This window comes from Salvelinus alpinus, chromosome 26, assembly GCF_045679555.1.
Source record: "Salvelinus alpinus chromosome 26, SLU_Salpinus.1, whole genome shotgun sequence".
In the NCBI taxonomy this organism is placed as follows: Eukaryota; Metazoa; Chordata; class Actinopteri; order Salmoniformes; family Salmonidae; genus Salvelinus; species Salvelinus alpinus.
The window spans coordinates 18,797,734-18,822,243 of record NC_092111.1 but is presented as its reverse complement, the minus strand read 5'-3'; the positions used below and the strand labels follow the sequence as shown (position 1 = coordinate 18,822,243).

Below are 24,510 nucleotides of genomic sequence, written 5' to 3'. Positions count from 1 at the left end.
TCCACCTGGCTACCCCTACCCCGGTCAACAGCCCTGCACCCCCCACAGCAACTTGCCAAAGCCTCCCCATTTCTTCTTCACCCAAATCCAGACAGCTGATGTTCTGAAAGAGCGGCAAAATCTGGACCCCTACAAATCACCCGGGCTAGACAATCTGGACCCTCTCTTTCTAAAATGATCTGCCGAAATTGTTGCAACCCCTATTACTAGCCTGTTCAACCTCTCTTTCGTATCGTCTGAGATCCCCAAAGATTGGAAAGCTGCCGCGGTCATCCCCCTCTTCAAAGGGGGAGACACTCTAGACCCAAACTGATACAGACCTATATCTATCCTACCCTGCCTTTCAAAGGTCTTCGAAAGCCAAGATAACAAACAGATCACCGACCATTTCGAATCCCACCGTACCTTCTCCTCTATGCAATCTGGTTTCAGAGCTGGTCATGGGTGCACCTCAGCCATGCTCAAGGTCCTAAACGATATCATAACCGCCATCGATAAGAGACAATACTGTGCAGCTGTATTCATCAACCTGGCCAAGGCTTTCGACTCTGTCAATCACCACATTCTTATCGGCAGACTCAACAGCCTTGGTTTCTCAAATGACTGCCTCGCCTGGTTCACCAACTACTTCTCAGATAGAGTTCAGTGTGTCAAATCGGTGGGCCTGTTGTCCGGACCTCTGGCAGTCTCTATGGGGGTGCCACAGGGTTCAATTCTCGGGCCGACTCTCTTCTCTGTATACATCAATGATGTCGCTCTTGCTGCTGGTGATTCTCTGATCCACCTCTACGCAGACAACACCATTCTGTATACTTCTGGCCCTTCTTTGGACACTGTGTTAACTTCTCATGGCTGCAGGGGCAGTATTGAGTAGCTTGGATGAAAGGTGCACAGAGGTGCCCAGAGTAAACGGCCTGCTCCTCAGTCATGGTTGCTAATATTTGCATATTGTTATTAGTATTGGATAGAAAACACTCTGAAGTTTCTAAAACTGTTTGAATTATGTCTGTGAGTATAACAGAACTCATATGGCAGGCAAAAACCTGAGAAGTTCCACTTCCTGTTTGGATTTCTTCTGAGGGTGGCAGATTTTCAACCAAGCTCTGATTGAAATTACAGCGAGATATTGATGAATTTTCACTTCCTACGGCTTCCACTAGATGTCAACAGTCAATAGAACTTTGATGACTCTAATGTGAAGGGGGGCCGAAGGAGACAGGAATTAGTCACCACTGCAACGAGCTGACCATGCTTTGACCACGCGCGTTCACGTGATAGGCAGCTCCGTTCCATCGCTCAACTGAAGTCAATCTAATTCTCCGGTTGGAACGTTATTCAAGATGTATGTTAACAACATTCTAAAGATTGGTTCAGTACATCGTTTGACATGTTTTTACTGACTGTTATGGAACTTTTGGACATTTCGTCACGTTATAGTGGACGCGCTTTGTGACTTTGGAATTGTTTACCAAACGTGCTAACCAAAGTAGCTAATTGGACATAAATAACGGACATCATCGAACAAATCAAGCATTTATTGTGGACCTGGGATTCCTAGGACTGCATTCTGATGAAGTTCATCAAAGGTAAGGAAACAGTTATCATGTATTTTCTGGTTTCTGTTGACTCCAACATGGCGGCTAATTTGGCTATTGTTCTGAGCTCCGTCTCAGATTATTGCATGGTTTGCTTTTTCCGTAAAGTTGTCTGGAAATCTGACACAGTGGTTGCATTAAGGAGAGGTATATCTATAATTCCATGTGTATAACTTGTATTATCATCTACATTTATGATGAGTATTTCTGTTAAAACGATGTGGCTATGCAAAATCACTTGATGTTTTTGTAACTAGTGAATGTAACGCGCCAATGTAAACTCCGATTTTTTGATATAAATATGAACTTTATCAAACAAAACATGCATGTATTGTGTAACATGAAGTCCTATGAGTGTCATCTGATGAAGATCATCAAAGGTTAGTGATTCATTTTATCTCTATTTATGCTTTTTGTGACTGCTATATTTCGCTGGAAAATGGCTGTGCTTTTTGTGGTTTGGTGGTGACCTAACATAATCGTTTGTAGTGCTTTCGCTGAAAAGCATATTTGAAATCGGACACTTTGGTGGGATTAACAACAAGATTACCTTTAAAATGATATAAGACACATGTATGTTTGAGGAATTTTAATTATGAGATTTCTGTTGTTTGAATTTGGTGCCCTGCACTTTCACTGGCTGTTGTCATATTGATCCCGTTAGCGGGATTGCAGCCATAAGAAGTGTTAACTAACCTCTAGACGAGCTTCAATGCCATACAACTCCCCTTCCGTGGCCTCCAACTGCTCTTAAACACAAGTAAAACTAAATGCATGCTCTTCAACCGATAGCTGCACACACCAGACCGCCCGTCCAGCATCACTACTCTGGACGGTTCTGACTTAGAATATGTGGACAACTACAAATACCTAGGTGTCTGGTTACACTGTAAACTCTCCTTCCAGACTCACATTAAGCATCTCCAATCCAAAATTAAATCTAGAATCGGCTTTCTATTTCGCAACAAAGTATCCTTCACTCATGCTGGCAACATATCCTCGTAAAACTGACTATCCTACCGATCCTTGACTTCGGCGATGTCATTTACAAAATAGCCTCCAACACTACTCAGCAAATTGGCTGCAGTCTATCAAAGTGCCATCCGTTTTGTCACCAAAGCCCCATATACTACCCACCACTGCGACCTGTATGCTCTCGTTGGCTGGCCCTTGCTTCATATTTGCCGCCAAACCCACTGGCTCCAGGTCGTCTACAGTGGGGAGAACAAGTATTTGATACACTGCCGATTTTGCAGGTTTTCCTACTTACAAAGCATGTAGAGGTCTGTAATTTTGCATGACATAAGTATTTGAACACCTACAAACCAGTAAGAATTCCGGCTCTCACAGACCTGTTAGTTTTTCTTTAAGAAGCCCTCCTGTTCTCCACTCATTACCTGTATTAACTGCACCTGTTTGAACTCGTTACCTGTATAAAAGACACCTGTCCACACACTCTATCAAACAGACTCCAACCTCTCCACAATGGCCAAGACCAGAGAGCTGTGTAAGGACATCAGGGATAACATTGTAGACCTGCACAAGGCTGGGATGGGCTACAGGACAATAGGCAAGCAACTTGGTGAGAAGGCAACAACTGTTGGCGCAATTATTCGAAAATGGAAGAAGTTCAAGATGACGGTCAATCACCCTCGGTCTGGGGCTCCATGCAAGATCTCACCTCGTGGGGCATCAATGATCATGAGGAAGGTGAGGGATCAGCCCAGAACTACACGGCAGAACCTGGTCAATGACCTGAAGAGAGCTGGGACCACAGTCTCAAAGAAAACCATTAGTAACACACTACACCGTCATGGATTAAAATCCTGCAGCGTACGCAAGGTCCCCCTGCTCAAGCCAGCGCATGTCCAGGCCCGTCTGAAGTTTGCCAATGACCATCTGGATGATCCAGAGGAGGAATGGGAGAAGGTCATGTGGTCTGATGAGACAAAAATAGAGCTTTTTGGTCTAAAGTCCACTCGCCGTGTTTGGAGGAAGAAGAAGGATGAGTACAACCCTAAGAACACCATCCCAACCGTGAAGCATGGAGGTGGAAACATCATTCTTTGGGGATGCTTTTCTGCAAAGGGGACAGGACGACTGCACCGTATTGAGGGGAGGATGGATGGGGCCATGTATCGCGAGATCTTGGCCAACAACCTCCTTCCCTCAGTAAGAGCATTGAAGATGGGTCGTGGCTGTGTCTTCCAGCATGACAACGACCTGAAACACACAGCCAGGGCAACTAAGGAGTGGCTCCGGAAGAAGCATCTCAAGGTCCTAGAGTGGCCTAGCCAGTCTCCAGACCTGAACCCAATAGAAAATCTTTGGAGGGAGCTGAAAGTCCGTATTGCCCAGCGACAGCCCCGAAACCTGAAGGATCTGGAGAAGGTCTGTATGGAGGAGTGGGCCAAAATCCCTGCTGCAGTGTGTGCAAACCTGGTCAAGAACTACAGGAAACGTATGATCTCTGTAATTGCAAACAAAGGTTTCTGTACCAAATATTAAGTTCTGCTTTTCTGATGTATCAAATACTTATGTCATGCAATAAAATGCAAATTAATTACTTAAAAATCATACAATGTGATTTTCTGGATTTTAGATTCCGTCTCTCACAGTTGAAGTGTACCTATGATAAAAATTACAGACCTCTACATGCTTTGTAAGTAGGAAAACCTGCAAAATCGGCAGTGTTTCAAATACTTGTTCTCCCCACTGTGTAAGTCTTTGATAGGTAAAGGCCCGCCTTATCTCAGCTCACTGGCCACCATAGCAGCACCCACCCGTAGCACGCGCTCCAGCAGGTATATTTCACTGGTCACCCCCAAAGCCAATTACTTCCAGTTCTCTGCTGCCAATGACTGGAACGAACTGCAAAAATCAATGAAGCTGGAGACTCATATCTCCCTCCCTAACTTTAAGCACTAGCTGTCAGAACAGCTCACAGATCACTGCACTTGTACATAGCCCATCTGTAAATAGCCCATCCAACTACCTCATCCCAATACTGTTATTTATTTTATTTATTTTGCTCCTTTGCACCCCAGTATCTACTTGCACATTAATCTCCTGCACATCTATCACTCCATTGTTTAATTGCCATATTATAATTATTTCGCCACTATGGCCTATTTATTGCCTTACCTCCCTTATCCTACCTAATTTGCACACACTCTATATAGACCTTTTTCTATTGTATTATTGACTGTATGTTTGTTTATTCCATGTGTAACTCTGTGTTGTTGTTTGTGACGCATGGCTTGGCTTTATCTTGTCACAGTTGTAAATGAGAACTTGTTCTCAACTAGCCTACCTGGTTAAATAAAGGTGAAATAAAGAAAATAAAAGAAAACATATTCAGAGTAGTCTGGTTCCTTTTATGTACAGATTTGCATGGCCTATATTTACCTTAGGGCCTATAATGAACATGTTTGTTAATTGATTGAAGTGGTATTGCCAACCTTAAAGTGAAAGGTTCAGCCTCCTTTGATCTTTGCCACAATATGGACATCTCTTTAAGCAGCTCTCATCCCCAAAACAATGGATTTTAAGGTGAATCAGCATTTCTATTAAACAAGACAAACTCATAATGGTTTTTGTAGAGGGCCAAGAAAAGACAGACAGTAGATTAGATAGCATTGTTTCTACACTGAGAGTAGGCCTACATTTTAACCTATTTTCATTTATTTTATTTGTTTACATTTATTTAAAGCAATAACTCCCCTCAATGTATACTGATCATTTAATGATTCTAGGACCAAGAAAATATTTTCTAAATTGCTTCTGAAGTTTCATAATTGTATTTTCGTTAATGGGAAAATATGGTCATTTTTTCAAATTCCTGAAAAGTTTCTGTTTTGGAGAGAAGAGGTTTTCATCAGACAGAAATCAATATCAATAATTAATTTCCCCCAAACAATATTTGATTAAACTGTATCGAAGATCAGAGCAGGTGGGCTTTAGGCCTACATTAGGGAAAAGGGATACCTAGTCAGTTGCGCAACGGAATGCATTCAACCGAAATGTGTCTTCTGCATTTAACCCAACCCCTCTGAAGCATAGAGGTGCAGGGGGACACCATCTATGTTATGGACACCATCTAAGTATTATATTATTCAACACGGGCACTTAACGGTGCAAAGGAAACTAATGCACTAAGCACGTCTTCAGATAAGCCTAGCAAAACTTATTAACTGGCTACTGGAGAGTGTAAATTCAGGTAGTACACTTCCATTGTATTTTATAAGTTACAGCAGCTAAAGAACATTCAAATGAATGGGCTTTAGAGTTGTATCTACATGTAGAATGAGCTGGTTAGATCTATTTGAATGTGAAACGATCCCTTTAGAGTTTGGCCATATTTCCGTTGTTGAATGTAAACCACAGGAAATTGGTGGCACCTAAATTGGTGAGGACGGGCTCCTGGTAATGGCTGGAGTGGAATAGGTGGAATGTTATCTTATTTACATGTGTTTGATGGCACTCAAGGACATTCAGAGACTTGTCCCGAAGCCACTGCTTCGTTGTCTTGGCTGTGTGCTTAGGGTCGCTGTCCTGTTGGACGGTGAACCTTCACCTCAGTCTGTGGTCCTGAGCTCTCTGGAGCAGGCTTTCATCAAGAATCTCTCTATACTTTGCTCTGTTCATCTTTCCCTCGATCCTGACTAGTCTCCCAGTCCCTGCCGCTGAAAAACATCCCCACAGCATGATGCTGCCACCACCATGCTTCACCGTAGGGATGGTGCCAGATTGCCTCCAGACGTGACACTTGGCGTTCAGGCCAAAGAGTTCAATCTTGGTTACATCAGACCAGAGAATCTTGTTTCTCGTGGTCTGAGTGCTTTAGGTGGGTTTTGGCAAACTCCAAGCGGGCTGTCAAGTGCCTTATTATAAAATAAATGTATTTCACCCCCAATTTTGATTTTGTCTCATCGCTGCAACTCCCCAACAGGAATTAAATTGTTTTCTTTCCCTCATCGAGCTACACACAATACCACAAAATGACAAAGCAAAAACAGGTTTTTAGAAATTTTTGCAAATGTATTCAAAAGAAAAAATGGAAATAACACATTTACATAAGTATTCAGACCCTTTACCTAGTACTTTGTTGAAGCATCTTTGGCAGCGATTTCAGCCTTGAGATTTCTTGGGTATGACGCTACAAACTTGGCACACCTGTATTTGGAGAGTTTCTCCCATTCTTCTCTGCAGATCCTGTCAAGCTCTGTCAGCTTGGATGGGGAGCGTCGCTGCACAGCTATTTTCAAGTCTCTCCAGAGATGTTCGATCGAGTTCAAGTCTGGGCTCTGGTTGGGCCACTCAAGGACACTCAGAGACTTGTTCCGAAGCCACTCCTGAGGTGTCTTGGCTGTGTGCTTAGGGTCGTTCTCCTGTTGGAAGGTGAACCTTCACCTCAGTCTGAGGTCCTGAGCTCTCTGGAGCAGGCTTTCATCAAGAATCTCTCTGTACTTTGCTCTGTTAATCTTTCCCTCAATCCTGCGTGTCTCCCAGTCCCTGCCGCTGAAAAACATCCCCACAGCATGATGCTGCCACCACCATGCTTCACCGTAGGGATGGTGCCAGGTTTCCTCCAGACGTGACGCTTGGCATTCAGGCCAAAGAGTTCAATCTTGGTTACATCAGACCAGAGAATCTTGTTTCTCATGATCTGAGAGTGCTTTAGGTGCCTTTTGGCAAACTCCAAGCATGCCGTGTGCCTTATTCATTTTCTCCCCAATTTCGATCTTGTCTCATTGCTGCAACTCCCCAACGGGCTCGGGAGAGGCGAAGGTGGAGTCATGTGTCCTCCAAAACATGACCCACCTGACCGTGCTCCTTAACACCCGCCAGCTTAACCCGGAAGCCAGCTTCACCAATGTGTCGAAGGAAACACCGTTCAACTGCCGACCGGGGTCAGCTTGCAGGCACCTGGCCCGCCAGAAGGAGTTGCTAGGGCGCGATGAGCAAAGTAAAGCCCCTCCGGCCAAACCAAACCCTACCCGGCCAAACCAAACCCTACCCTAAGCCGGACGACGCTGAGCCAATTGTGCGCTGTCCTATTGGACCTGTGGCACAGCCCGGGAATTAAGCATCTGTAGTAATGCCTCTAGCACTGCGATGCTGTGCCTTAGTCCGCTGCGCAACTCGGGAGGCCTGTCATGTGCCTTTTACTGAGGAGTGGCTTCCGCCTGGCCACTCTACCATAAAGGTCTGATTGGTGGGGTGCTGCATAGATGGTTATCCTTCTGGAAGGTTATCTCATCTCCACAGAGGAAGTCTGGAGCTCTGTCGGAGTGACCATCGGGTTCTTGGTCACCTCCCTGACCAAGGCCCTTCTCCCCCGATTGCTTAGTTTGGCCGGTCGGCCAACTCTAGGAAGAGGTGCTTCCAAACTTCTTCCATTGATGAATGATGGAGGCCACTGTGTTTTTGGGGACCTTCAATGCTGCAGAGATGTTTTGCCTCGACACAATCCTGTCTTGAAGCTCTACGGACAATTCCTTGGACCTCATGGCTTTGTTTTTGCTCTGACATGCACTGTCATCTGTGGGACCTTATATAGACAAGTGTGTGCCTTTCCAAATCATGTTCAATCAATTTAATTTACCACAGGTGGACTCCAGTCAAGTTCTAGAAACATCAAGGAGGATCAATGGAAACAGGATGCACGTGAGCTCTATTTCGAGTCTCATAGCAAAGGGTCTGAGTACTTATGTAAATAAGAAGAAATTTGTTAAATTCAAAAAACCTGTTTTCGCTTAATCATTCTGGGTTAATGTGTGTAGATTGGTTGGGATTTTTTTTGGATAAATTTTAGAATAAGGCTGTAACGTAACAGATTATGCAAAAGGGAAGGGGTCTGAATTCTTTCAGAATGCATTGTAAATACACAATGAGTAACGATAACATGGCTATATACATGGGGTACCAGCACCGAGTCGATGTGCAGGGGTACGAGGTAATTGAGGTGCCTGGTATAGAGGTCCTGGATGGCAGGGAGCTCGGCCCTAGTTATGTACTGTGCCGTACGCACAAACCTCTGTAGCACCTTGCGGTCGGATGCCAAGCAGTTGCCATACCAAGCGGTGATGCAGCCAGTCATGATGCTCTCAATGCAGCTGCCAAATCTTTCCAGCCTCCTGAGGGGGAAGAGGCGTTGTCGTGCCCTCTTCATGGCTGCGTTGGTGTGTGTGGACCATGATAATTCCTTAGTGATGTGGACATGTGAAACATGGGACACGTTTAGAACCTAAATGTCAGTGTTTAAAACTTAACCATTAGCTATTTAGATTTGCCAGTAAGCATTCTCATCTTAAACACAGGCGTTTAGAATGCAAGACTAAACATGACAGTCAGCTGTTTCCAGTCAGTTTCCAACCAGGAGAACACCTATATCTCCCTAGTGTTCAGATTTTAAACACTAGTGTTTACTTTCCCATCGTGGAACACATTTAGTCATTAGAAATTGATGTGACTTTCCCTGTCTTTAATTCAGATGAGGGTTAGGAACGTCTGTCCCCTTACCTACGTTTCAGCACAACTGAACAGGACATTTGATTCAAGAAATCTTGGTGTTGTTGTTACTCGACCATGTTGACTTAATTTCCGTTAACTCTCTCAGAGTGAGAATATATGGGAAGGGCCTCATCATATTTCCCAGCATGATTTTTTTGCAGGTAGATTTTTAGAAAAAGTTTCTTTGAATATCTGTTTCGTCATGCACATTGACTGATGAATTGATCTTATACTATACAGAGACAAATAACTTATATTGTTCTAAACTAATCCAATCGGTAAGGGGTAGGATTTATTGCACCTGCTGCTGAGATGGTTGTTCCAGTTTAGATGGTTTAGGTAGTCTGGTTTTGTTAAGTCCTTCACCATAGCAGTCACTCAGTGCAGCTTGTGGTTGATAAAATATTCTAATTGTTGGGTGTCCTCCCTCAAATCACTTCACAAACCAACGTATTGTGACTGGCACGTCTGATGTGGCCCATGAGCCAGGATTTTCAGACCACAATGTTGAGGATAACTAGGCCATCACTAAAGGCCTTATGAAATGTATAATACAGTATGTGGTTAGAAAAGGTTCACTTTTAATTGAAACACATTCACTTAGGCAGTCACTTTGTGAAGGCTTCAGGGATATCATTTATTGAACGCAGCAATCTATTTCACTAACAAACACGGTCATGGGTGGGTCTCGCTCACATTCACTTGAAAGGCATGCTTGGAAATACGCAAACAACTTTAACCCTGTTAAAACAACATCCCCAGTTTTAGTGTTGAATAAACGTGTTCATGTGTTTAAAAAGTGTTACAGCGTATAAACATGTTCTGGTCTTTACAATCGAAACATTGTGACACGTTTTCATTGAAACTCTAAATACATTGGCGCGTTTAAAAAGTGTTACAGAAAAGTGTTTAGTTATGTGTTCAGATCTTAAACACTTGGTTTTATCTAGATAGGTATGGAAACTCAAATTATATACAAGTGTTATTACATTGTAATGAATCTGTACGAGATACGTTCCATGATAAAGAGTTCATATGGATGTAAGCCACAACGTAGCAGTTTTGACTAACTATTTGATTTTCCATAAAAACATTCTAGCCATCTGTTACATCACGTTCCAGGTCCAGTGAAACCTGTTCAAAGACACGCAACACAGCCTGCTGTACAGAGGCTAGAGAAAGCAGCTCCACTTGCTGATTCATTACAGATTATGTCATAACCCATGAGCCTTTCACAAAGTATGTTGTCGTACAATCCAGGAGAAATAGAAAATATTCCTGGGCTGCATTCCAAATGTGGAGGCGTGGTAAAATTAAGGTAACAGCCTACAAACACCTACAAGCACGCATGTATTCACACACACGGACAGACGGACAGACGGACGGACGGACGGACGGACGGACGGACGGACGGACGGACGGACGGACGGACGGACGGACGGACGGACGGACGGACGGACGGACGGACGGACGGACGGACGGACGGACGGACGGACGGACGGACGGACGGACAGACAGACAGACAGACAGACAGACAGACAGACAGACAGACAGACAGACAGACATCACCTATGGCCTAGGTAATGATAATGATTATGCATAGGTAATGGTGACAATAATGCTGTAATGCATTTGGAGTAAAGCTGAAACAAATAACATTTAGTAAACCCTAGTAAACCCTGTGTTTTATAAGTGGGTCAGCCCATGGCTATGCATGGCTGTAGAGTGTATTGATGGCTTGCCTTATAATGAGTTTACCTGACCTGGCTCATACTCAGCCCATGGCTCATGCCTTTCTGGTTTCCACAGATGGAGAAGGGGTTAGGAGCCAGTTATGTTTGAATAATACGAACATGTTTAAAATATTATCCAATGATTCAAAGTCTTGCTATAGCCTATCTACATGAGCTGGATAGTTATGGAAATGATATTGTAGTTATTACATTATAATTACACTGTAAGAGACACGTTCCATATACAGATGAAGAAAGAGTTTATGTGGCCACAGCGTAGCAGTTTTGCCTAACCATTTTCCCCCCCATCAAAACATTCCGCAGGAGGATGTGTCACTTGACTTGACACTAACGGCTTGCCATGTGAGGGGTACACGTTACGAACGGTACACGTTATGTACACAAGGCTGATAATACTGTATCCATAGGCTGATAATATTGGCTGTAGTTGTTAGTGCTAGCTGGATAGACAGACATCAGAAGGGCAGAATGAACCTTGGGAACCTCTCAGGGTGCCTGTGTGTGTGTGTGTGTGTGTGTGTGTGTGTGTGTGTGTGTGTGTGTGTGTGTGTGTGTGTGTGTGTGTGTGTGTGTGTGTGTGTGTGTGTGTGTGTGTGTGTGTGTGTGTGTGTGTGTGTGTGTGTGTGTGTGTGTGTGCACTGTAAAAACAATAGTTTAAACTAAATATTATTAAGTACCTGATTCCACAGCCTTTTTTTTGTTTACTCAACTTTTCGGTCAAAGTGTCACCTGAATTTAACATTTTTAGTCGGCCCAAACTTAGCTCCAACATGAGGAAACGTAGACAAAAATTAAGTCAACTTTAGAAAAATTGTTTTCTCAATTCAAATAGAATGATTATTTTTGGCGTTTTACCAGAAAGGAGGCTGTGGAACTAGTTTCAAACACAGTGCTTTTAACATACAACGTATTCAACATACATGATTACATTGTGCACATTCATGGATATTTATACATGAATTAGTATTCAACATGTTGTCCCCTGGGATTTGAACTCACAACCTCTGGGTTCACAGCATTTCAATCTTCCTGCTACACAACTATGTCTGTGTCAATAACTGATTTCAATGGTATTGCTACACTTTGCACTTCAAAGTAAACCTCTGCTATGTTAAAAGTACACTCAAGAAAAACGATTTTATTTATCATAGTGATTAAGGAGTAACATTAAAACAAAGAAATATGCCCCACCAACATTAGACAACTATACAGAAAAACTTGAAACAAGAGGTTGTGATTTCAAATCCCAGGTGAGGACATGTTGAATAATAATTACTGTATAAATGAACATGTACAATGTGTGTCAAACATTGTATGTTACAATCTGTTTGTGTAACTAGATACAGTACACAGACTTTTCTTTAGTTAAGATACCAAAAATAAAAATTGGGGTTGAATGAACATATACAGTTGAGAAAATAAATTATTTTAAGTGGACAGAATTGTTTCCTACATTTTCTCAAGTTGGAACCAACTAAAAATGTTAAGTTCAGGGAACACTTTGACCGTAAATTTGAGTAAACAAAAAAAAGTCTGTGGAACCAGTTACTTAATTATAATGAGTTGAAACAACTAGATTTGTGGGTGTTTTTGTAACTGTGCCTGCACAGCATATTTGAACAAAGAAGTCGATATTCACAAGTCTGGACACAGAACTGTCATAATGATTTTGAGAAGTCATACAAGAGAGAACAACTACAGACTCCAGTAAACATTTTGGCTGTGCTTGTTGTGTGTAAAAAGAAACCAAAACTGTAGAATTATTTCCTGAATTTGACTATAGTTGATTTTCAAATCAAATCCTCATCGTCATCATCATCATCATCACCATGGCCACCAACACTGCCAACTGCTTGTAATCTATAAGTAGCGTGTGATCGTCCTGATTTAGGAGGGGAGATGAGCACATGCGCGAACAGCTGTAGCGACGTGGCTGTTGCCGTGGAGACACTGCATGACATGTCGTGGTGGTAATTCTGTTCTGTTTGCAGTTCTAACTCACGTTTCCACTGTGTCCAGATTGGCCCGGGGGTTGGTTCCTCTCATTTCTCTGACTAATTGCTCGGAAAGTGAAGACGTTTCTTGACTCTGTGCATCCGTGTGTAAAGAAAGACAAAGGGGCTTTGGTAATGGATGAGGTTCAGATGGCGAACCACACTCACGTAACTATACTGAACAAAAATATAAACGCAACATGAAAACAATTTTGAAGATTTTACTGAGTTACATTTCATATAAGGAAATCAGTCAATTTAAATAAATTCAGGAGGCCCCAATCTATGAATTTCACATGACTGGGAATAGAGATATGCATCTGTTGGCCACAGATACTGTACATTAAAAAAAGGTAGGGGAGTAGATCAGAAAACCAGTCAGTATCTGGTGTGACCACCACTTGCTTCATGCAGCGCGACAACTCCTTCACATAGAGTTGATCAGGCTGTTGATTGTGGCCTGTGGAATGTGGTCCCACTCCTCTTCAATGACTGTGAGAAGTTGCTGGATATTGGTGGGAACTGGAACACGCTGTCGTACACATTGATCCAGAGCATCCTAAACATGCTCAATGGGGTACTTGTCTGGTGAGTATGCAGGCAATGGAAGAACTGGGACATTTTCAGCTTCCAGGAATTGTGTACAAATCCTTACAACATGGGTGCTGTGCATTATCATGCTGAAACATGAGTGCTGTGCATTATCATACTGAAACATGAGGTGACGGCGGCGGATGAATGACACGACAATGGATCTCAGGATCTCGTCACATTCGAATTGCCATTGATAAAATGCAATTGTGTTCGTTGTCCGTAGCTTATGCCTGCCCATACCATAACCCCACCGCCACCATGGGGCACTCTGTTCACAACATTGACATCAGCAAACTGCTCGCCCACACAACACCATACAAGTGGTCTGCGGTTGTGAGGCTGGCTGGACGGGCTGCCAAATTGTCTAAAACGACGTTGGAGGTCACTTATGGTAGAGTAATGAACATTCAATTATCTGGCAACAGCTCTGGTAGACATTCCTGCAGTCAGCATGAAAATTGCACACTCCTTCAAAACTTGAGACATCGGTGGCTTTGCATTGTGTGACAAAACGGCACATTTTAGAGTGGCCTTTTATTGTCCCCAGCACAAAGTGCACCTGTGGAATGATCATGCTGTTTAATCAGCTTCTTGATATGCCACACGTCTCAGGTAGATGGATTTCTGGGATCTTTTATTTCAGCTCATTAAACATGGGACCAACACTTTACATGTTGTGTTTATATTTTTGTTCAGTGTAGTTTACCTGAGACATAAGGCCTTGCCTTAGCTGAACAAGATAAGCGTTTAGTTCTACAGGCTAACACAGTCTTGTGGTGTGCAAGAGACACAGATTTGAAAAATCCTATGTCTTGCAGAAACTCAATGTTGGGGTCTGACTCGCTGAGTGTTATGTACAGAGACAGAGACAGAGACAGTACAGTGATGGATCAAGCACAGGTTACTACAGAGGCTGTGATGTAACATGTTATTATAGGCTTCGTCCCAAATGACACTCTATTCTCTAGTTACTGCACTACTTCCACCAGGGCCAATATGGATCCTGTGGTGGGAAAACAGTTGTAGAGCTTTTCTCTGTAGTGATTTCTGTCCTTTGATTAAATCATGCATTTGAATTGGTTTCATGAGTAATGGGGTAACTGGTGAAACATGACAGACACAGACCGTTAGTCACAAAGCACTCTCTTCTTCAAAAGGCATGGTACAAAATGTATTAGTGTTACAGACATTTTACATTTAATTCACTGAAATACATAGCAACAAAATGGCGCTGCTAAATCAACTTTCAAAAAGCTGTTTCTATCTTACTGGAATACAGCTAAATGTGAAAACGGTGTATATAGATCGACATCTTTTAAGATCTGATGACTGTGTGAGATGAAAAAACTCCCTTTGCCTTGTGTGTGTTTGTGTGTGTGTGTGTGTGTTTGTGTGTGTGTGCAAGCGTACGCCTGAGTGTTGGACAGGTGCACTGATATTCTTATTGCTCTCAGAACAATAGCTTTTATGGGAGCCAGGAATAAGCTCTCGAAGCGCTGTGCTGCTTTTGTGTGTCACGACTAGTTAGATTCTCCAATACAAACACTGCCCACGCCTTTCTACCATAACAACAACTACTGGACCTATTGAAGTCTGAGCACCAATCATGTTCTGTGTACAGTCGCTGCAAAAGACAGGGGTTAAGCACTGTCAATGAGGTGCAGTTCAGCACAGCCTGATTCACTGTCACTTAACTACACTCTTAGAAAGAAGGGTTCCAAAAGGGTTCTACCTGAAACCAAAAAGGGTTTTTCAAAGGGTTCTCCAATGGGGACAGCCAAAGAACCCTTTAAGGTTCTAGATAGCACCTTTTTTTCTAAGAGTGTGGCTATGTGAAGTAGACCTCAGTATTGTAAAGAAGTCCTCTTATAAAAAGCCCTGGTCTCTATGTCTCCTAACACAATACAGTCGTATGAAAAAGTTTGGGCACCCCTCTGAGGCTGCATAATAATTTACTCTGTCGTCACAGAAAATGATCACAGTGGCATGCCATTCATTTTCTAATAAAAGCTGAGTACTGGGGTATTGTCCAGACAAAGATTTTTAGTGTAGGAATATTAAGTTGTATGAAATTAAATCAGATGTGAAAAATAGGCTATGCAAAAATGTGGGCACCCTTGTCATTCTGTTGATTTGAATACCTGTAACTACTTAGCACTGATTAATTGGAACACACAATTGGTTTGGTGAGCTCATTAAGCCTTGAACTTAGACAAGTGCATCCAATCATGAGAAAAGGTATTTAAGGTGGCCAATTGCAAGTTGTTGTTCTCTTTGACTCTCCTCTGAAGAGTGGCAACATGGGGGCCTCAAAACAACTCTCAAATGACCTGAAAACAAAGATTGTTCAACATTATGGTTTAGAGGAAGGCTACAAAAAGCTATCGCAGAGATTTAAGCTGTCAGTGTCCACTGTGAGGAACATAGTGAGGAAATGGAAGACCACAGGCACAGTTCTTGTTAAGGCCAGAAGTGGCAGGCCAAGTAAAATATCGGAGAGGCAAAGGCGAAGGATGGTGGGAACGGTCAAAAACAGCCCACAGACCACCTCCAAAGACCTACAACATCATCTTGCTGCAGATGGTGTCACTGTGCATCGTTCAACAATTCAGCACACTTTGCACAAGGAGAAGCTGTATGGGAGAGTGATGCGGAAGACGCCTTTTCTGCACACACGCCACAAACAGAGTCGCTTGAGGTATGCAAACGCACATTTGAAGCGGGCTGTCCATGCTCGGCAACCATCAAACCTAACTGAACTGGAGATGTTTTGTAAGGAGGAATGGTCCAAAATACCTTCATCCAGAATCCAGACACTCATTAGAGGCTATGGGAAGCGTCTAGAGGCTGTTATTTTAGCAAAAGGAGGCTCTACTAAATATTGATGTGATTTTTCTATTGGGGTGAATGTAACGATTCTCGTTGGTGGAAGGAGAGGAGGACCAAAATGCAGCGTGGTACGTATCCATAATAACTTTTAATGAGAATGAATACAAAAAGAACAAGAGAATGAAAACCGAAACAGTCCTGAATGGTGAAAACGGAAAACAACTACCCACAACCCATAGTGGGAAAACAGGCTACCTAAGTATGATTCTCAATCAGAGACAACGATTGACACCTGCCTCTGATTGAGAACCATACTAGGCCAAACACATAGAAATATAACACACAGAACAAAACATAGAAAAAACAACATAGAATACCCACCCCAACTCACGCCCTGACCAAACTAAAATAAAGACATAAAAAAGGAACTAAGGTCAGAACGTGACAGTGCCCAAATTTATGCACCTGTCTAATTTTGTTTTGATGCATGTTGCACATTTTCTGTTAATCCAATAAACCTCATTTCACTACTGAAATATTACTGTGTCCATCAGTTATTTGATAGATCAAAATGAAATTGCTGATCCAAACACCCAATTATTTATAAATGGAAATCATGGAAATTGTCAGGGGTGCCCAAACGTTTTCATACGACTGTATGTACATTCACATCTCATTCACGGAATGTGGTGACAGTAGTAGCTGTGGGTGGGTTTCCAATCAAGAGTGTATATGAATAATTTAATGCTGCGTTTGGTGAGTATTATAAAGTGTGTCTGTCTGTGTGTGTGTGTGTGTGTGTGCGTATGTATGTGTGTGTGTGTAGGGAGGTATGTGTGAAGGCATCATGCAGAGTGTAAACGTTTACAGCAGACAGGTGATGTATCATAGGTATGACTGGTGGAGCGACACCACACCAGCTGATTCTCTGACTGCGTCTGAAATGGTACCCTATTCCTAGCATTATATTGTGTAACACACCCTATTCCTAGCATTGTATTGTGTAACACACCCTATTCCTAACATTATATTGTGTAACACACCCTATTCCTAACATTATATTGTGTAACACACCCTATTCCTAACATTATATTGTGTAACACACCCTATTCCTAACATTATATTGTTTAACACACCCTATTCCTAGCATTATATTGTGTAACACACCCTATTCCTAGCATTACATTGTATAACACACCTTATTCCTAACATTATATTGTATAACACACCCTATTCCTAGCATTACATTGTATAACACACCCTATTTCTAGCATTATATTGTATAACACACCCTATTCCTAGCATTATATTGTATAACACACCCTATTCCTAACATTATATTGTGTAACACACCCTATTCCTAGCATTATATTGTATAACACACCCTATTCCTAGCATTATATTGCGTAACACACCCTATTCCTAGCATTATATTGTGTAACACACCCTATTCCTAGCATTATATTGTGTAACACACCCTATTCCTAACATTATATTGTGTAACACACCCTATTCCTAACATTATATTGTGTAACACACCCTATTCCTAACATTATATTGTGTAACACACCCTATTCCTAGCATTATATTGTGTAACACACCCTATTCCTAACATTATATTGTGTAACACACCCTATTCCTAACATTATATTGTGTAACACACCCTATTCCTAGCATTATATTGTGTAATACACCCTATTCCTAACATTATATTGTGTAACACACCCTATTCCTAGCATTATATTGTGTAACATACCCTATTCCTAGCATTATATTGTGTAACACACCCTATTCCTAACATTATATTGTGTAACACACCCTATTCCTAACATTATATTGTGTAACACACCCTATTCCTAACATTATATTGTTTAACACACCCTATTCCTAGCATTATATTGTGTAACACACCCTATTCCTAGCATTACATTGTATAACACACCTTATTCCTAACATTATATTGTATAACACACCCTATTCCTAGCATTACATTGTATAACACACCCTATTCCTAGCATTATATTGTATAACACACCCTATTCCTAGCATTATATTGTATAACACACCCTATTCCTAACATTATATTGTGTAACACACCCTATTCCTAGCATTATATTGTATAACACACCCTATTCCTAGCATTATATTGCGTAACACACCCTATTCCTAGCATTATATTGCGTAACACACCCTATTCCTAACATTATATTGTGTAACACACCCTATTCCTAGCATTATATTGTATAACACACCCTATTCCTAGCATTATATTGTGTAACACACCCTATTCCTAGCATTATATTGTGTAACACACCCTATTCCTAGCATTATATTGTGTAACACACCCTATTCCTAACATTACATTGTGTAACACACCCTATTCCTAACATTATATTGTGTAACACACCCTATTCCTAACATTATATTGTGTAACACACCCTATTCCTAACATTATATTGTGTAACACACCCTATTCCTAGCATTATATTGTGTAACACACCCTATTCCTAACATTATATTGTGTAACACACCCTATTCCTAACATTATATTGTGTAACACACCCTATTCCTAGCATTATATTGTGTAACACACCCTATTCCTAACATTATATTGTGTAACACACCCTATTCCTAACATTATATTGTGTAACATACCCTATTCCTAGCATTATATTGTGTAACACACCCTATTCCTAACATTATATTGTGTAACACACCCTATTCCTAACATTATATTGTGTAACACACCCTATTCCTAGCATTATATTGTGTAACACACCCTATTCCTAGCATTATATTGTGTAACACACCCTATTCCTAGCGTTATATTGTGTAACACACCCTATTCCTAACATTATATTGTGTAACACACCCTATTCCTAACATTATATTGTGTAACACACCCTATTCCTAACATTATATTGTGTAACACACCCTATTCCTAGCATTATATTGTGTAACACACCCTATTCCTAGCATTATATTGTGTAACACACCCTATTCCTAACATTATATTGTGTAACACACCCTATTCCTAGCGTTATATTGTGTAACACACCCTATTCCTAGCATTATATTGTGTAACACACCCTATTCCTAGCATTATATTGTGTAACACACCCTATTCCTAGCATTATATTGTGTAAAGCACCTTATTCCCTGTGGGCCTTGGTTGAAAGCATAATGAGGAGTAGGGAGCCATTCTCTTAAGTCTTTGCTAATATGTTGCTGTGCATAACATATATCAGGTATTTTTAAATGGCTTTGGCACAGTTGGCATCAAATCACTTGCCGATAATGTTGCATAACATGTTTGAAAGGTCAACCATTTTCACCGAACACAATCTAAGTTAACATAGGCCCTAGATGCCTTTACTTTAGGCATATTTTATTACGTGTTATTGCGCTCCGAAGGGATTAGTTGAAACAAAGTGACGTAGGTTAATTAATAATAATAAAAAATATATATATATTTTTTTTAATAATTTATTAGCTTATGTGGTTATAAGTATGTAGGTGTCACGTTCTGACCTTAGTTCCTTTGTTTGGTCTTTTGTTTTAGTATGGTCAGGGCGTGAGTTGGGTGGGTTGTCTATGTTAGTTTTTCTATGATTTTCTATTTCTGTGTTTGGCCTGATATGGTTCTCAATCAGAGGCAGCTGTCAATCGTTGTCCCTGATTGGGAACCATATTTAGGTAGCCTGTTTTCTGTTGGGTTTTGTGGGTGGTTATTTTCAGTGTTTGTGTGTCTGCACCAGATAGAACTGTTTCGGTTTTCACTTTGTTGTTTTGTTTTTGAAGTGTTCAGTTTTGGATTTATTAAATAAGATGAACACTAACCACGCTGCGCTTTGGTCCTCTCCTTCCACCGACGACAACCGTTACAGTAGGCATATCATGTGAAATAGGGCTCATGTGAAATCATTTTCAAAAGTATGTCGGTCTAGCTTATGTATGGGTTGATCATATAGAAATATCAAAACATTCTTTCAACAACTCCAAAGCAATTGCCTGTAGAACAGGAACCACTGACATACATTTTCTATTATCAAGACATCTGCTGGTAACTCAACTCATGAGGTGTCCTAAATATCTGTCGACTAGGTGGGACTCCTATGACTAAAAAGGCTTCCTCCATAGCTTTTATTTTTACCCATAAGAGTAGGAGTAAAATGTCTCTATTCTCAGCACTTACCACCAACTTTCTAGTCTGAAACACTTTGTGGATAAGGCCCCTGGTCTTAATAAGAGCCTTCAGTCTAATGTTCACACGGTGAGGATGTTCTTCAAACTTGCAGTGTGCTACACAGCGTGTTGCGCGTCTCATCAAACTCATGTTTCATGTTCTATTCATTCAAGTATCGCCCCCGTTTTCAAAGAGCAGCTTGCATGGAACATCTATTACCAAAGGAGAGCTCCTCCTCTGTTTCACTCTTTGTGCTGAGTTTATAGCAGATATAGTTCGCTATCTCACTGTCTGTGAAATGGAGATTGTGAAGAAAGTGTAGCAAAATGGCTACTGCTTGTGCAGACGTTTTCTCCTGAAATCAAGATGTATGTAGAGTACCTGTGTGCGGAGTTACTTGTACTTTTTACATGTAATATTGCAGGATTCCTTTCCATCCAATTAACCTCTGTTGTCTTGGGTTCCCTGTGGTTAGAGACAGTGATTAAACACTTGAACTCTGCAGGTGTTGGGGAAAACAAGTGTACCCTTTAACTTGTGTTAGGGCAGACTCCTTAACTCCTGAAATACTCCATCCAAATGAAAGTGTCTGGACCACTACTGAGATATATGAACAACAAGTAGGAACAACATCAGAAAGTAGCCATTTTGAGAGTTTTTTTAATTTAATGAATTAACCTTATTCCCTAACAATCCTAGCCTTGAAACCACGTTAAAAATTTAACATATCAAATGCCATTAAATACATAGACGTGTTCTTATCCAACTGTACTCATAAAAAATACATTAAAATATGCAGTAATCCTTAAACACTGGTGCATACTGGTGGTAAAGGGGTACCAATATTAATAATGCATAAAAATGAAGCAGTTATATTTTAAATATTGATTTATGCACTTTAAATATTGCATATTGCCTTAAAACGTATAAGGTTTGATATATAGTGCCTTGCATAAGTATTCAGATTTCTTCACATTTTATGGTGACAAAATAGGATATAAATATTTTGTCAACAATCTACACAAAATACTCTGTCAAAGTGGGAAAAAAATATATAATAATATGAATAAAAATGTAATAACTAAAATATAGTCATTGCATAAGTATTCAACTCTCTGAGTCAATACATGTTAGAATCACCTTTGCCATCAATTACTGTTACTGAGTTTGTTTGGGTGAGTCTATAAGAGATGTGTACACCCGGAATGTGCGATATTTGACCACTATTCCTTACAAAATTCTTCAAGATGTTGGGGACCATGGCTAGACAGCAATGTTCAAGTCTTTCCCTAATTTTTCAAGCACTGCGACTGTAAAACTGTAACCAGGCCACTCAGGACATTCACTGTCTTCTTGGTACAGTAAGCAACTCCAGTGTAGATTTGGCCTTGTGTTGTAGGTTATTGTCCTGCTCATATATATTACTTTTAGAAAATAGATATCAAATAAAATAATAAGTTAAAAAGAGCCCAATCACACCACAGTATGACGATTTAGAAGGCGTTTTGCGGTTGTTGCACCAAAGTCACTGGTTGGATTGGATATTCATTTTCATCATATAGTTACTGACCAAACATGTTTCCACAGAACTTTCTCTGAACTAGAATATTACAAATCTTTCCATAGCAGTCTGATCTGGGGGATGGATGGAGGTAGCCTGGCCCGTGGGTGCTGCTGCGTTAGGAGCCGTGACATTTAGCCCATTAGGTCCAGGCCTTGGCCCATCCCCGCACTGCACTCCCAGTCCTACACCACGCTGCACCTCCGGTCCTGCTCTGTGCCCCCGGACCACCTCAGTGCTTCTCCTCTTCTGGCTCAGAGTAGGCTATTGATCCATGAAGTTAAATCCCCTGGTCCACTCTGACCACCCCACCTCACCGGGTGAGCCAGCAGAATGCCACAACGATACCCAACAGCTTGGTCTTAGCTCACAGCCTTCTGCTTCCCAATCATTCCTCTTCCAAAGTGTTTATGTGGTGTGTCAGGTCCGTGTTGTGTGCTCAACATGTGTTGATGTTGCCACTACTTTTCAGGGATGGAATGTGCTCTTCATTGCCTCCTATGAGGTTTATCTACACTGAGTGTGCAAAGCATTAGGAACTTTCCATGACAGACTGATCAGGTGAAAGCTATGATCCCTTATTGATGTCACTTGTTAAATCCACTTCAGATCAGTGTAGATGAAGGGGAGGAGACAGGTTAAAGAAGGATTTATAAGCCTTGAGACAATTGAGACATGGATTGTGTATGTGTGCCATTCATGATGTGAATGGGCAAGACAAAAGATGTACAGTATATGCCTTTGAACGGGGTATGGGAGTAGGTGCCAGGCGCACCGGTTTAAGTGTGTCAAGAACTGCTGGATTTCCCGTGTGTTTCAAGAATGGTCCACCACCCAAAGGACATTTAGCCAACTTGACACAACTGTGGGAAGCATTGGAGTCAACATGGGCCTGCATCCCTGTGGAACGCTTTCACACCTTGTAGAGTCCATTTCCTGGGGGGCATTATGTTCTTCACACTCAGTGGGAGGAATAACTGAGTTATCCATGTCCTGTCTCTTGGACGGAAGGTAGCCTAGTGGTTAGGTGCATTGGGCCAGTAACTGAAAGGGTCCTGGTTCAAATCCCCAAGCCAACTAGGTGGAAAATCTGCCGACGTGCCCTTGGGCAAGGCCCTTAACTCTAATTGCTCCAGGGTCACTGTCAATAATGGCTGATCCCTGGCTCTGACCCCACTCTCAGGGAGTGAGATACGCAACAATGATATTTCCACGGACAAATGGAAGCACCCACCTAATTAGCTTATCATTCTGTTCATTAAGAAGCAGTAGTTTGCCTTGTAAAAGCAGACTGGCGTACCACAATAGATGCCCTCCCCAGAGACATGGTGGTGGGCAGGGCACAGTGAAATCAGCTCTACCAGGACTGCTCTGGCAGTTTAGAGCATGCTGTGCTCTACAAGTGGTGTCTTGTGTCTGTGATACTAAACAGTGTGTCCCTAGGGGCTGGAAAAACAAATAGAGCCACAGTAGTAATAGAGCACACACACACACACACACGGGAGGGCTGCAGTACAGTGGATTTTCACAGCTTGGAAAGTCAAATATACCCCGGAGTTGATCAACACTGTGCTCACAGCTCTCCCTGCAGGTCACAGCAGGGAATAGCACTGCCTGTGTGTGTCACTGTGTAAAAAGCTGAACTATAAATAGCCCTATGTGAACAGTGCCACAACAGACAGAAGTGTGAGGTAATGGGCATGTTGAGACATGTAACCAGTAGCGTAGAATTAGACCATGTGTGTGAGCAAAAATATCCACTATAAAAAGCTTCTGTATGTAAAATATACTATTTGATACTTTCCAGCTTCTATTGAAAAATAACGACTTCACCAAATTCACTGTTCCTCTCTCAGGCTTATACAGAGAGGCTCATCCTCATGATTTTATTACAAGTAGGCTTGACTACTGTAATGCTCTCCTGTCTGGTCTACCCAAGAAAGTAATTGGTCAACTGCAAAACATACAGAATGCTGCAGCGTGGGTACTGACCAAGACCAGATGGAGTGCACACATTACACCGGTTTTAAAGTCTCTGCACTGCCTGCCTTTGAGTTTTAGAATGAGTGTGTAGAGGGGATAGGGAGGCAGGCACTGTGTGAATGAGTGAGTGTGTGTAGGGGTGTGTGTGTGTGTGTGTGTGTGTGTGTGTGTGTGTGTGTGTGTGTGTGTGTGTGTGTGTGTGTGTGTGTGTGTGTGTGTGTGTGTGTGTGTGTGTGTGTGAGAATGTGATAGACAGAGGCAGAGAGAGAGAATATGCTCACTGAACTCTGAACTGAAATGCTTCACATCGAATTCTGAAATCCAAAACCTAATTCACCTCAGAATAATACAAAACATCCTTAATGTTATTCTGGGTCGAGATTGCCTACTAATAATTTATAAGCCTCCGTGACTTTAGCACAAATTACTGACCTTTACATGATTGACACCCACATCAATATTCAACCACACTGGTTGGTGAGCATCAATACCAAACCCA

The 24,510-nt window shown here is 41.7% G+C and overlaps 1 protein-coding gene across 1 annotated transcript in view; it reads left to right on the top strand.

Annotated features, from left to right (window-relative positions):
• Window positions 1-24,510, top strand: part of LOC139554867 (potassium channel subfamily K member 9-like) — a 54,170-nt gene that overhangs the window by 3,411 nt on the left and 26,249 nt on the right. The window lies entirely within an intron of this gene.